This window comes from Elephas maximus, chromosome X (assembly GCF_024166365.1).
Source record: "Elephas maximus indicus isolate mEleMax1 chromosome X, mEleMax1 primary haplotype, whole genome shotgun sequence".
Lineage (NCBI taxonomy): Eukaryota > Metazoa > Chordata > Mammalia > Proboscidea > Elephantidae > Elephas > Elephas maximus.
The window spans coordinates 90,568,813-90,582,258 of NC_064846.1; positions in this window are offsets into that span (position 1 = coordinate 90,568,813).

Here is a 13,446-nt window from a genome sequence, read left to right on the forward strand (position 1 = left end):
TAATAAATGTTGGAGAGGTTATGGAGAGACTGGAACGCTTATACACAGCTGGTAGGAATGTAAAATGGTACAACCACTTTGGAAATCGATCTGGTGCTTCCTTAAAAAGCTAGAAATAGAACTACCATATGATCCAGCAATCCCACTCCTTGGAATATATCCTAGAGAAATAAGAGCCTTTATACAAACAGATATATGCACACCCATGTTCACTGCAGGATTGTTTACAATAGCAAAATGATGGAAGCCACCAAGGTGCTCATCAATGGATGAACCAATAAATAAATTATGGTATATTCACACAATGGAATACTACACATTGATAAAGAACAATGATGAATCTGTGAAACATTTCATAACATGGAGGAATCTGGAAGTCATTATGCTGAATGAAATTAGTCAGTTGGAAAAGGACAAATATTGTATGAGACTGCTATTATATTAACTCAAGTAATAGTTTAAACAGAAGAAAATATTCTCAGATGGTTTCGAGGGTGGAGAGGGAGGGAGAGAAAGGGGTATTCACTAATTAGACAGTAAACAAGAATTATTTTAGATGAAGGGAAAGAGAACACACAATACAGTAGAGGTCAACACAACTGGAGTAAACCAAAAGAAAAGAAGTTCCCTGAATAAACTGAATGCTTTGTAGGCCAGTGTAGCAGGGGCAGGGGTCTGGGGGCCATGGTTTCAGGGGACATCTAAGTCAATTGGCACAATAAAATCTGTTAAGAAAACATTCTGCATCCCACTTTGTAGAGTGGCATCTGGGGTCTAAAACACTAGCAAGTGCCCACATAAGATGCATCAGTTGGTCTCAAAGCCCTGGGAGCAAAGGAAAATGAACACCAAAGACACAAGGTAATTATGAGTCCAAGAGACAGAAAGGGCCACGTGAACCAGAGACTACATCAGCCTGAGACTAGAAGAACTAGATGGTGCCTGGCTATAACCAATGACTGCTCTGACAGGGAACACAACAGAGAACCACTGAGGGAGCAGGAGAGCAGTGGGATGCAGATTTCAAATTCTGGTAAAAAGACCAGGCTTAATGATTTGACTGAGTCTATAGTATGGATTACACCTCAACATAAAGAAAACAAAAATCCTCACAACTGGACCAATGAGCAGCATCATGATAAACGGAGAAAAGATTGAAGTTGTCAAGGATTTCATTTTACTTGGATCCACAATCAACAGCCATGGAAGCAGCAGTCAAGAAATCAAAAGACGCATTGCATTGGCAAATCTGCTGCAAAGGACCTCTTTAAAGTTTTGAAAAGCAAATATGTCACCTTGAAGACTAAGGTGTGCCTGACCCAAGCCACGGTATTTTCAATCGCATCATATGCATGTGAAAGCTGGACAATGAATAAGGAAGACCGAAGAAGAGTTGACACCCTTGAATTGTGATGTTGGTGAAGAATATTGAACTTACCGTGGACTGACAAAAGAACAAACGAATCTGTCCTGGAAAAAGTGCGGCCAGAATGCTCCTTAGAGGCAAGGATGGCAAGACTGCGTCTTACATACTTTGGACACATTGTCAGGTGAGATCAGTCCCTGGAGAAGGACATCATGCTTGGCAGAGTACAGGGTCAGCGGAAAAGAGGAAGACCCTCAACGAGGTGGATTGACACAGTGGCTGCAACAATGAGCTCAAGCATAACAATGATTTAAAGGATGGCGCAGGACCGGGCAATGTTTCATTGTATTGTGCATAGGGTCGCTATGAGTCGGAACCAACTCAACGGCACCCAACAACAACACAACAGAGGGACCCTAAAGGTCTTGGTCTCCAGACCTTGTGTTAGCCCAATACAAGAACCGTTCCCAAAGCCAACTCTTCAGACAGGGATTGGACTTGACTATGGGATAGAAAATGACACTGGTGAAGAGTGAGCTTCTTGGATCAAGTAGACACATGAGAGTATGTGGGCAGCTCCTCTCTGGAGAGGAAATGAGAAGGCTGAGGGGGTTAGAAGCTGGCCAAATGGACACGAAAATAGAGATTGGAGGGAGAGCAACTAGGAGTATATAGCAAGGTGTATATAAATTTTTTTTTATGAGAGACTGACTTAGTTTGTAAACTTTCACTTAAAAGACAGTAAAATTAAAAAAAAATGAAATGGAACACTGAAAGATTAATATTCTAGGCATTAGTGAGCTGAAATGGACTGGAATTGGTCATTCTGAGTCAGACAATCATATGGTCTACTATGCCAGGACTGATAACTTGAAGAGGAATGGCATCTCATTCATTGTCAAAAAGAACATTTCAAGATCGATCCTGAAATGCAATGCTGTCAGTGATAGGATAATAATCATACGCCTACAAGGAAGACCAGTTAATACAACTATTATTCAAATTTACACACCAACCCCTAAGGCCAAAGATGAAGAAATTAAACATTTTACCAACTTCTGCAGTCTGAATTTGTTGAACTTGCTATCAGGATGCATTGATAATTACTGGTGATTGGAATGCAAAAGTTGGAAACAACAAAGAAGGATCGGTAGTTGGAAAATATGGCCTTGGTGACAGAAACAATGCTGGAGATCTCATGATAGAGTCTTGCAAGGCCGCCTGACAGAGACTGGAGAAACCCTGAGAGTATAACCCCCGGATACCCTTTCAGCTCAGTAATGAGGCCACTCCTGAGGTTCACCCTTCAGCCAAAGACTGAACAGGCCCACGGAACAAAACAAGCCTAAAGGGGTGCACCAGCCCTGGGGCAGGGACTGGAAGACATGAGGGAATAGGAAAGCTGGTAATATGGAACCCAGGGTTGAGAAGAGAGAGCCTTGGCAAGTTGTAGGGTTGTTAACCAATGTCATAGAATAATGTGTGTACTAATTGTTTGATGAGAAACTAGTTTGTTTTGTAAACCTTCATCTAAATTTCAATAAAAAAATTATATATATAAAAAAGTTAAACATAGAGCTACCATAAATAAAGAAAAAATCCTTGCCATCGAATTGATTCTGACTCAGAGTGATCCTATAGGACAGAGTAGAACTGTTCCCTAGGGTTTCCAAGGAGCCACTGGTGGATTTTAACTGCCAACGTTTTGGTTAGTAGCCATAGCAAGCCGTAGCTCTTAACTACTGCACCACCAGGGCCCCAGAACTACCATATGATCTAGCAATTCCACTCTTATATATTTACCCAAGAGACCTGAAAACAGCAGCAGGAACAGACACACGTACAGCAATGTTCATTGCAGCACTATTCGCAATAGCCAAAATGTGGAAACAACTTAAATGTCCATCAACAGATGAATGGATAAACAAAATGTGGTGCATACATGCAATGGAATACTACACAGCTAGTAAGATGAAATGAAGTCTTGATACATGCTACAATATGGATGGCGCTTAAAGACATTTTGCTGGTGAAATAAAACCATCACAGAAGAACAAATAGTATATTACCTCATGTGATGGTTAAGATTGTGTATCAACTTCACTGGGCCGCGATTCTCAGTGTTTTGGCAGTTGTATAATGTTGTGATCACTTCCCTGTTGAGATTTGATACATGATCACTCCCATGATGGGATCTGCTCTGAGTAGCCGATCAGTTGAAGGGGAGTTTCTTTGAGCATGTGGCCTGCATCAAGTGTAGGCAGATGTTCAGCAGGGCTTGTGGGTTTTTGCTCGTTCTGAATCCTGAAGCTTGCTTCTGTTCGTCCGACCTCCGGCTCTTGGACTTGAACTAGCAGCTTACCTGTGGTCTTGCCTGCCAATCTTGGGATTCAACAACCTTCATAGTCTGTGAGCTAACAGTCTTGGGTTAGCCAGCCCCTGCGGCTACATAAATCAGGAGAAGCCTCTCTTCTGACCCGCGGACTTGGGACATTACAGCCTGTACAACTGCGTGAGCCATTTCTTTGGTATAAATCTCTTTCTTTCTGTATATATTTATACATTGTACTTGTTTCACTTCTCTAGAGAACCCAGCCTAAGACACCTCATTAATATAAAAAGACAAGAAAAGGCAAATGTATAGAGACCAGTGTCTGTTAGTGGTTACTATGGGTGGGAGAGAGGGAGAAAAATGGGGTGGAAAGGGTTGTCATTGAAAGCAGGGACTCAAACAGATATTTGTACACCCATGTTCATTGCAGCATTATTCACAATAGCCAACAGGTGGAAACAACCCGTGTCCATCATCAGCTGAATGGATAAACAAAATGTGGTACATACATACAATGGAATACTACCCAGCCATAAAGAGAAAGGGAGTCCTGATACATGCTACAACATGGATGAACCTTGAAGACATTATACCCAGTGAAATAAGTCAATAACAAAAGGACAAATCTTGCATGACTTCACTTACATGAAATAACAAGAATAGGCAAATGTATAGAGACCAAAGTTTATTAGTGCTTACCAGGGGTGGGAGGAAGGGGGAAAGGGGAAGTCATTGTTTAGGAAGCAGTGAGTTTTTGTTTATGCTGATGGGAAATTTGGCAATGATTATGGGTGCTGGTTGCACTAGCACAACATTATTAATGTAATTGATAGCACTAAATTGTACACCCAAAACTGTTGAATTGTCAAATACATATACAGCCCTAGTGGCGAAGTGGTTAAGAGCTCAGGCTGCTAACCAAAAGGTCAGCAGTTCAAATCCACCAGCCACTCCTTGGAAGCTCTACGGAGCAGTTCTACTCTGCCATATAGGGTAGCTCTGAGTTGGAATCAACTCGATGGCACACAACAACAATATATGCTTACAACAATAAAAAATTAATTAGAAAACAGAAAAATGATTTTAATATGCTAGAATTTGGGGGCTTGGTTCTATCTGTATAAATTTGGACAAATCACTTTACCTCTCCAAATCTTTCTTATTTCACATAGCAATAAAGATTTATTGAATGACTATTATGTGTCAGGCACAATGGCCAGTCACTTTCATTATTCCTGCTTTACAGATGAGGAAACAGGCTTAAAATGATTAAATTATTTGTCCACTGTCACGATAGAAAAGGCAAGATTAAGAGCACAAGCCTGAGTCTATGTTTCTGCCGTTGAACAAGCCTGCAATTCTTGCTTCAACTAAAATTCAATCCCAGCCTTTGCAAACCATTTAGAGTACTTTATCATTTTGTTCTTTTGCACCTCAGCTCTCACCTCTCTGCTTTTACTTTAAGCAAGGCCTTAAAGAAAGAGCACATGCTCCGTTGATGTTTTCAAGGCACTTCCTTCTGTTCCTTTTCAGTAGTGCTTAGGGAGTTTGGCTCTCTCCTTTCTTTCCTTCTATGATCCACCAGAAGGGTCTGAAAAACCCAGTCTGGATACTTTAAAATGTTTTAAGATATCAGAACTCATTTTTAATGAAATGGTTTCCTCACAAGTTCAGTTGGATACCAGCTGAGAATCCTGAAGATGGAAGTATTCTGAACTAAGATTATGGTTCATTGTTCCACCTGATAAAGTCTAGGCAGCATTTGAGCAAGGCCTTAAAAGAAAGCTAGAATATGGGCATGTAGAGATTGAGGAGGAGGACATCTCAGGCAGAGGAAACAGCAAGCACAAATGCATGTAGGCAGGAAAGGACAGAACTCAGAGTAGGATCCCAAAAAAACCAAGCCAAACGCATTGCCATTGAGTCAATTGTGACTCATAGTGACCCTATAGTTCCAGGAAATATCACACTTCTGTATTTGTGCATAAAAGGTCATAGCCCCATTCAAGCCAAAAGTTTCTGTAATGCATAATTTTTAATTAAATGGTGTGGTAAGCAGAATAATAATCCCTGGAACCTGTGAATATGTTACTTCACATGGGAAAGGAAAATTAAAGTGGCAGGTGGAATTAAAGTTGCTAATCAGATGACCTTGAGATAAGGAAATCAGTCTGGATTATCAGGTGGGCCCAATATAATCACTACCAAACAAGTAACCAGTTGCCATCTAATGAATTCCGACTCATGGCATCCCATGTGTGTCAGAGTAGAACTGTGTTGCATAGGGTTTTCAATGGCTCATTTTTCAGAAGTAGATCTCCAGGCCTTTCTTCCCAGGTGTGCCTTTAGGTGGGTTCAAACTACCAACCTTTCAGCTAGCAGCCGAGCATGTTTACCATTTGTACCACCCAGGGACGCTATGTAATCACAGGAGTCCCTAAAAGTGGAAGAGGGAGGCAGAAGGAGAGTCAGTCAGAGTAAAATGTGACTAGGAAAGAAAGACACAGACAGATACAGTATTGCTGGCTTTGAAGATGAAGGAAGAGGGCAGTGAGCTTCTAGAGGGTAGCCTCTAGAAGCTGGAAAGGGCAAGTAAAATAATTCTCACCTAGAGCCTCCAAAAAGGAGCACAGCCCTGTCGACACCTTGATTTTTAGCCCTATGAGATCCACGTGAGACTTCTTATCCTACAGAGCTGTAAGATAATAAATGGATGTTGTTTAAGCTGCTAGATTTGTAGTAATTTGTTATAGCAGCAGTAGGAAACTAATACAAATGGTTCTTTGTGTGATTATTTGATTAATGTCTTACTCCCCTGCTAGACTAAGGAGACTTGGTGGCACAGTGGTTAAGCACTCAATTGATAACCAAAAGGTCAGCAATTTGAACCCACTGCAGCACTGTGGGAGAAAGATGTGCAGTTTGTTTTCGTAAAGATTTACAGAGCCTTGGAAACCCTATGAGGCAGTTCTACTCTGTCCTGTAGGGTTGCTGTGAGTCAGAATTGACTCAATGGCAAAGAGTTTGGTTTTTGGGTTTTTTTCCCCCCTGCTAGGCATGTTTTTTTTTTTTTAGGCATGTAGCTCTTTAAGGGCAGGGCCCCTGTCTATTTTGCTTATTTTAATATTCTCAGTGTCTGACTTAAAATGTATGATATAAATGTTTGATGAATGAATATCAACACCATCTAAGGCTGTCTCTCTCTCTTTTTCTTTGTGTCACCTTGTTTTTCTTTCTCCTTTACCTTCTTTATTCTCTCTTCTCTCTTCCTTACTCCTATCCCTATTTCTTAACTGGCCACAAAAAAGGACTGAAGTATATCTTGTAATTCCCTATTATGTTTATGAAGTAAGGTCTTATATTTTCTGTTCGTAGTTTTTAAAAAGAAATAAGTAACATAGTCTATTGCAATGAAAAAAAAATGTTCCATACTCAAGGGATCCTTTGTTTATTAATTGTTTATGTCAGTTGAGTTGAATTTATGTCACTTGAGTTGATAAGTTTCTCATCTCTGACTTAGGATAGTATATAGAACCCAGGGGCAGAAACACCCTGCAGAAGCTTTCCCTTTGTACCTGCTGATGGGAACTTGTTCTCTGATTATATGGCCCATGTTGCCCAGGCAACATAACTTTACCTTTTCTGAAAATAAATTGTTGGACATTTTCTACTCAGAAGAAATCAGATCCTCCCTTAGGACCAGAGTTATTCAGTCTTTTCCCTGGCTCCACTTTCTGGCTGCTGAGTTTGATCATTAGAATATTTAATTAATGTTTGAATGTTTAATTAACATTTGAATGAGATGTATTGAGATCCTAAGGAAGGCTTAGGATCTATTGTTCACCTATAAAGCTCAGCCTGTTCCATGAAAGGGAGTGGCCTAAAAGCTTTTGGTGGGAAAGTTCTTGAAGTTTCTACTGTTGAGGAACATTTAGGGAAATCTTCATTTTTAGAATTGAAAGAGCTCTTAGAGATCACCTAGTCCAATGCTTCTCAAACTTTAATGTACATGCATATCACTTGGTGAGCTTGTTAAAATTTAGATTCTGACATAGTAGATCTGGGATGAGGCCCAAGAATTTATATTTCAACTTCCCAGTTGATATTGATGTTGATGGTCCAGGGACCACGCTTCTAGGAGCAGAAGGCAGCCAGAGACAGGGTATCTGCATTTTACACAGGGGAACAAGAAAGTAGGAGTTCTTAGAATCAGAGCCTCAGAGAAGCAATGTATGAGCTCCCTTCTCAGGCAGATGGAGGGCCTAGGTCTCTCATGTGTTAGAGTCCCCAGAACTAGGGGCTGGGCCAGAGTACAGTGGATCTGGCTTTCCCTGGGAGTATGGGGTTATGGGAAATCAGGTATGTGTATTAGGGTAATTAACCCTAGCTTCCACAACAAGCAAAGCTCTAAAGCCAAGTGGAAGTGCTTGCCTGGTCTCCCTGTTTTACGCACATGAGACAGAGCCCCCACTGTGCTGTATTCTTTACCTGGCTTCCTCCCCTACAGTGTTGTATTGAAAGATAGTTTGCTGGGCTCCCCCTGCCCCCACGCCCACCAGCTTTGCATTTGAATGCTGCTTTTTTGCTTGGAGGTTATATGTAAACCCCATTGTACCTGCGTAGTATGATTAAGTATGTTGCTGAAGTAACTTGTATGAACTCCCTACTTGTAACCCCTTCAAAAGTAAATTGCCTGCCTGCCCTTGGCGAGCAGTCTTGGCAGCAGCAGCTCTGACTGACTCCATTTCCTTATACAATAAGAGAAAGGTGCCTTTCCTGTTCTCCCACCTCGATCTCTTGTGTATTGGCCAATATGAGTCATGCTGAGTAAGAACTTGGGGTTTCCACCGGTAGCATTTCTGGCAAGCCAGCAAGGAGCCATCTGCTTGATTTCTGAGGTGGATTAGAAAAGAGAACGGCCCTGGTGTCTGGTGCCATCAGGAGACTTCTCCTGGAGACCTTGGAGCAGCTCTGAAACCCGATGCCCCCTAGAACCTAAACGATGACTCTGTGAGCAACATGAAATGCACCTGGTTTTTTGGTAAGTAACAGCGTAATTCCTAGGTAAGGCCTTAGAGGAGTCCCAAGAAGCAGGAGGAATTGACTGCTGAGGGCGTAAAAGGCTCAGGTACCACCTGTTAAGTTGGTGCACTGGATTAAGTTATGTGTATGTCTAAGTGAGTGTATCCAGAGAATGGGGAACATTCAAGGTATCTCAGAATTTGGCCCACTAAGATGCATCCTTAAGAACTGGGAACAGAGACATGGATAGACTTTGCTCTGGCAGCATACCTGTCCCTTTCCTACTTTTGCCTCCTTAAATATATGCCAAATAAAACCTTTATTTTGGCTTTACTAAACTTTGTGGTGTTTTCATCCTACAAGAGTTAATGGCATAGTTGTTGCAGATTCTAAAACCATGAATCCAGTTGACCTCGAGGTGACCTGCACTGCAGAGCAGAAGCCAGCAAAAAGAGAGGTCCTATCTTCTGGACCCAAGCATTAACACTCCACATCCCTTCGACACCGATGGGGTGAATTCTCTCAAAAACGACCCTTTGCTTGTTCTTTTCCTCATGTTTTCTTAATTTTTGTTTGACATATTTATTTGAAAAAAACAGTTGTTTGTTTAAGGACAATCTTTCTTAGATTTTTCTTTGATTGTTTAAGAGTAATATCTAATAACTCTTGGTGGACTACAGTTTAGGTCCAGATTCAGGCATATGAAACATTGAAGAGGTAATTCTATTTTCAAAGAGCTCTGAGCCACTATAAACCAAAAACCCATTGCTGTAGAGTCAATTCCAACTCATAGTGACCCTATAGGACAGAGTAGAACTGCCCCATATGGTTTCCAAGGAGCATCTGGTGAATTGGAACTGCCGACCTTTTGGTTAGCAGCCATAGCTCTTAACCAGTACACCACCAGGGTTTCTCCGAGCCACTCTAAGCCACAAATATTCAGGCATGGATCGATCAGTAAAAGCCGTTACAGTGGACGCCAGCACTCATCATGACAGGATAAGGTGGTTATGAGACAGGCTAGAGCACTAGGCTGTCTGCCACCCACAAGCAAACTCTCGTGCAAAGAAGGTACACATTGGTCAAAGTGAAACACTGTCCAAACCCCATGGCACTCCTTATTAGGGTTCTTTTTGTGGCTCAGAGAAAACCTGGAAAATAGTGCTCTGTTTTGCCAAATTTGCAGGGACAAGTGGCAGCTCCTGACCTGCTTTATAAAACTCACAGAGAGAAGTGGTAGTTCCATACTTGTTTTATGATAGAATTTCTCAATAAAGAATCACAATAATATTCCTCCATCTGATGCTCTGGCAAGTTAATAAGTGTCACAGGTTGAATTGTGTCCCCCAAAATTTATGTCAACTTGGCTAGGCCATGATTCCTAGTATTGGGTGGTCATCCTCCATTTTGCGATTGTAATTTTAAGTTAAAGGGGATTAGGATGGGATTGTAACACCCTTACCCAGGTCACATCCCTGATCCAACGTAAAGGAGGTTTCTCTGGGGTGTGGCCTGCACCACCTTTTATCTCTCAAAAGATAAAAAGGAAAGGGAAGTAAGCAGAGGGGAGGGGACCTCCTACCACCAAGAAAGCAGTGCCAGGAGCAGAGTGCTTCCTTTGGACCCAGGATCCCTGGATGAAGAAACTCCTAGTCTGGGGAAAGATGGATGAGAATGCCAACAGAAAGAAAGCCTTCCCCTGGAGCTGACGCCCTGAGTTTAGACTTTTAGCTTACTTTACTGTGAAGAAATAAATTTCTCTTTGTTAAAGCCATCCACTTGTGGTATTTCTGTTATAGCAGCATTAGATGACTAAGACAATAAGTTTTATCTAAAACCCGTTATTTCTGTTGAATTGAGTCGATCTTTCCAAAAATTGCTATATACACTTTAAGAAACTAGAATCCCCATATCCTTGTTTTATGTGGTATTGTTTGGTGAGTTTACGCGCCCTTTCTGTCTTGTTTTGTTCTGAGAGCTTGCTTCTGGTCTAGAGTGTGGTGTCTAAGTTCTGTCTTGCGTCAGGTTGGAAGCTATGGCTGAGAATTGCCGGGGTTTTTTTTGTAAGGCTGTCTTAGAACCTCAGTTCTTTCTTCATCCAAGAAAAACTGTTGTCTTGTGTCTGTCTTATGATTTAGATTTTTAGTGGCTATATTGAAAAACTTAATGTTTAAGTCAATCATTAAAGCAAACCCTTTCTAAGTAACTTAAGCTAGATATTATATGAAATGTGTTTTATTTAAAGGAAAAGGGTAATTTTGTCTTAAAGTAAAACTAACAGTTCCAGAGTACGAAAAAGGAGGAAAGCCTAGAAAAAATTGCTGAAGGGCTTTGGTATTTACTGGGTAGATAAAAGGTTGTGATAAAGAGAAAGCAAAACTGCTTTCCAAGAGAATAATAAAAGGGAAAAATGGTTATCTTTTGCCTTTCAAAAAGCCTAGATCAGTTTAAACATATGTAAATGAATTGGGATGACGCCCCCCAGCCCCCACTCAAGCCCACAGCCAAGAATTGATAGATTCATTTACAAAATTGCTAAAGAGCTTTGGTATTTACTGGGTAGATAGCCTTTCAAAATACCTAGATCAATTGAAACATATGTAAATGAATCAGAATGGTCTAATTTTGTCTTCTACCATGAGTCAAAAATAGGGCGGGTGGGGCAACATCAAGTCTCCAAGGTCATATAGCTTCAGGAAGCTTACTATAGTTATCAGAGATTGGTGGATCCCAATCATAAAAGAACTGTAAACAAGTTCTCTGTATTGTAGGGGAACTTTAAAAAGCCAAAAAAAAAAAAATCACAATGAGACACATCTGAAATGGCTGGGAAAAATGTTTCCAACCCTAGCCAGACACTTAAAGTTATATCCATATCAATGAAGTGGTCAGTTGAGCACAGACTTTGTGATTTCCAAAGCCAGATGATAAAATCTTTAAGGGCTAAAATTAGATTGGGAAAACATGAGAAATAGTAAAACTTGAATGAAAACTTAGAATATTTAAACAGACTTTCTTTCAACAACAGTTATGTTTTATGGTAAAACCAAAAAACCAAACCCAGTGCCGTCGAGTCGATTCTGGCTCATAGCGACCCTATAGGACAGAGTTTCCAAGGAGCGCCTGGTGGATTTGAACTGCCGACCCTTTCGTTAGCAGCCGTAGCACTTAACCACTATGCCACCAGGGTTTCCTGTTTTATGGTATACAGGCTTAAAATAACTTCTAAGACCTTTTAGGTAACTTATTGATGTTGTGTTAATAGATATTTATCATAATTTAAACTTATAGTTTTGCTTTTTGTGCCACGCTATATATATATATGCTTCTGGTATTCCAGGTCTCTCTTGGTGGGACACAGACACGAGTCTGGTGAAAGTGAAAGTCCTGGACCAGCAGGCACAGGGGTTTATATGTGGGGAGGAAACATAGGGGTGGGCTCTTCAGAGTATGTTCAGGGGCATGGTCCATCAGGACTGGTAGACAGCTCCTGTGATGTTGCTGACATCATTGGGTTGGTGCAGTCATACTGGGGCCCTGAAGGTGGCTTAGCTCCACCCAGCTGCCATTGGCAGTTGCCTGTCTCATTCCCCCCTTTTTCTTTCAAGATTTCAATCTCATATAAGGTCCAAATCCTGGGCCAGATGGGGACATGGCCTGGAGGTCATTCTTCTGTAACTACTTCATGCTGGCTAGGAGTGCTGGTGTAGAAGTGGACTCTGGCTGTAACTGGTTCGGGGGAGATGGGTAATATTCCTGTTGTAACATCATCTGCAGATGGAACTTATGGAGCCTGGAAGACACAAACTTTACTAAAAGGTTAAACAAACAAGGCCCAAATACAAGTAGCAGGATGGCCACGATCAAGGGTCCTAGAAAGGGAAGAAATCATGTTAAGTTTGGAATTGCAGCCTTTACTGGATTCCAGATATCCTGTGAAATTGGGCCTTGGTTGAACTTGTGTAGCCATTTAGCTTTTTCACATTTATTTCTACCTTCCCCGAGGTGTTGATGTAAGTACAACAAGAGGTGTTGGCTACTGCACAAACACCTCCTTGGTCAGATAGCAGGTAGTCCAGAGTGATATGATGATCTAAGACAACCTTTACCAGGGAGTCAAGGCTGTTTTGTTGATCTTTGATGGCTTAAGCAGTGGACTGTGCAATATTGTCTATGGACAAAGCCAGATTATGGAAGGTGGCTTCATGATAGGCAAATCTTCCCCATTGGGCCAGTAGCTCTATTACTGTACCTGCCCCAGCCAGAATTAAACCTAGTGCTCTCTTTTGTCTATAACTTGAGGTTTTGTTGGAGGCCTGGTATATTTGGACACTGGTGCCTGAGGGGGACAAAATTCCTGGGGAGCATTGACGAGTGGTAGTGACAAGGTCGATGCAAGGAGTTGCCCAACCAGAGCTTAAAATGTTAAGTTGGGCTGCAGCTATTTGGATATAAGCTGGATCTGCATATCCAGACATATCCATTGGGGGCATAAAGATCCAGTGATGATGCAGTTATTGAGGGTGGTGTCAGCTTGCTCAAACCAAGTGTTGCTCTGCAAGTTTGGGGCTAGGGGACCATAAAGTTCAGGTTGGTATACTCAGCATGTACAGCTTTGGCATTCTCTCTTGCGGCTTTGTAAATGCGCTTTGGAGGTAATGAAGCGTGCCTGGGGGTGTAGACCCCATGTGGTAGGGGAAGCAATAGATAGAGAGCAAATAAAAAG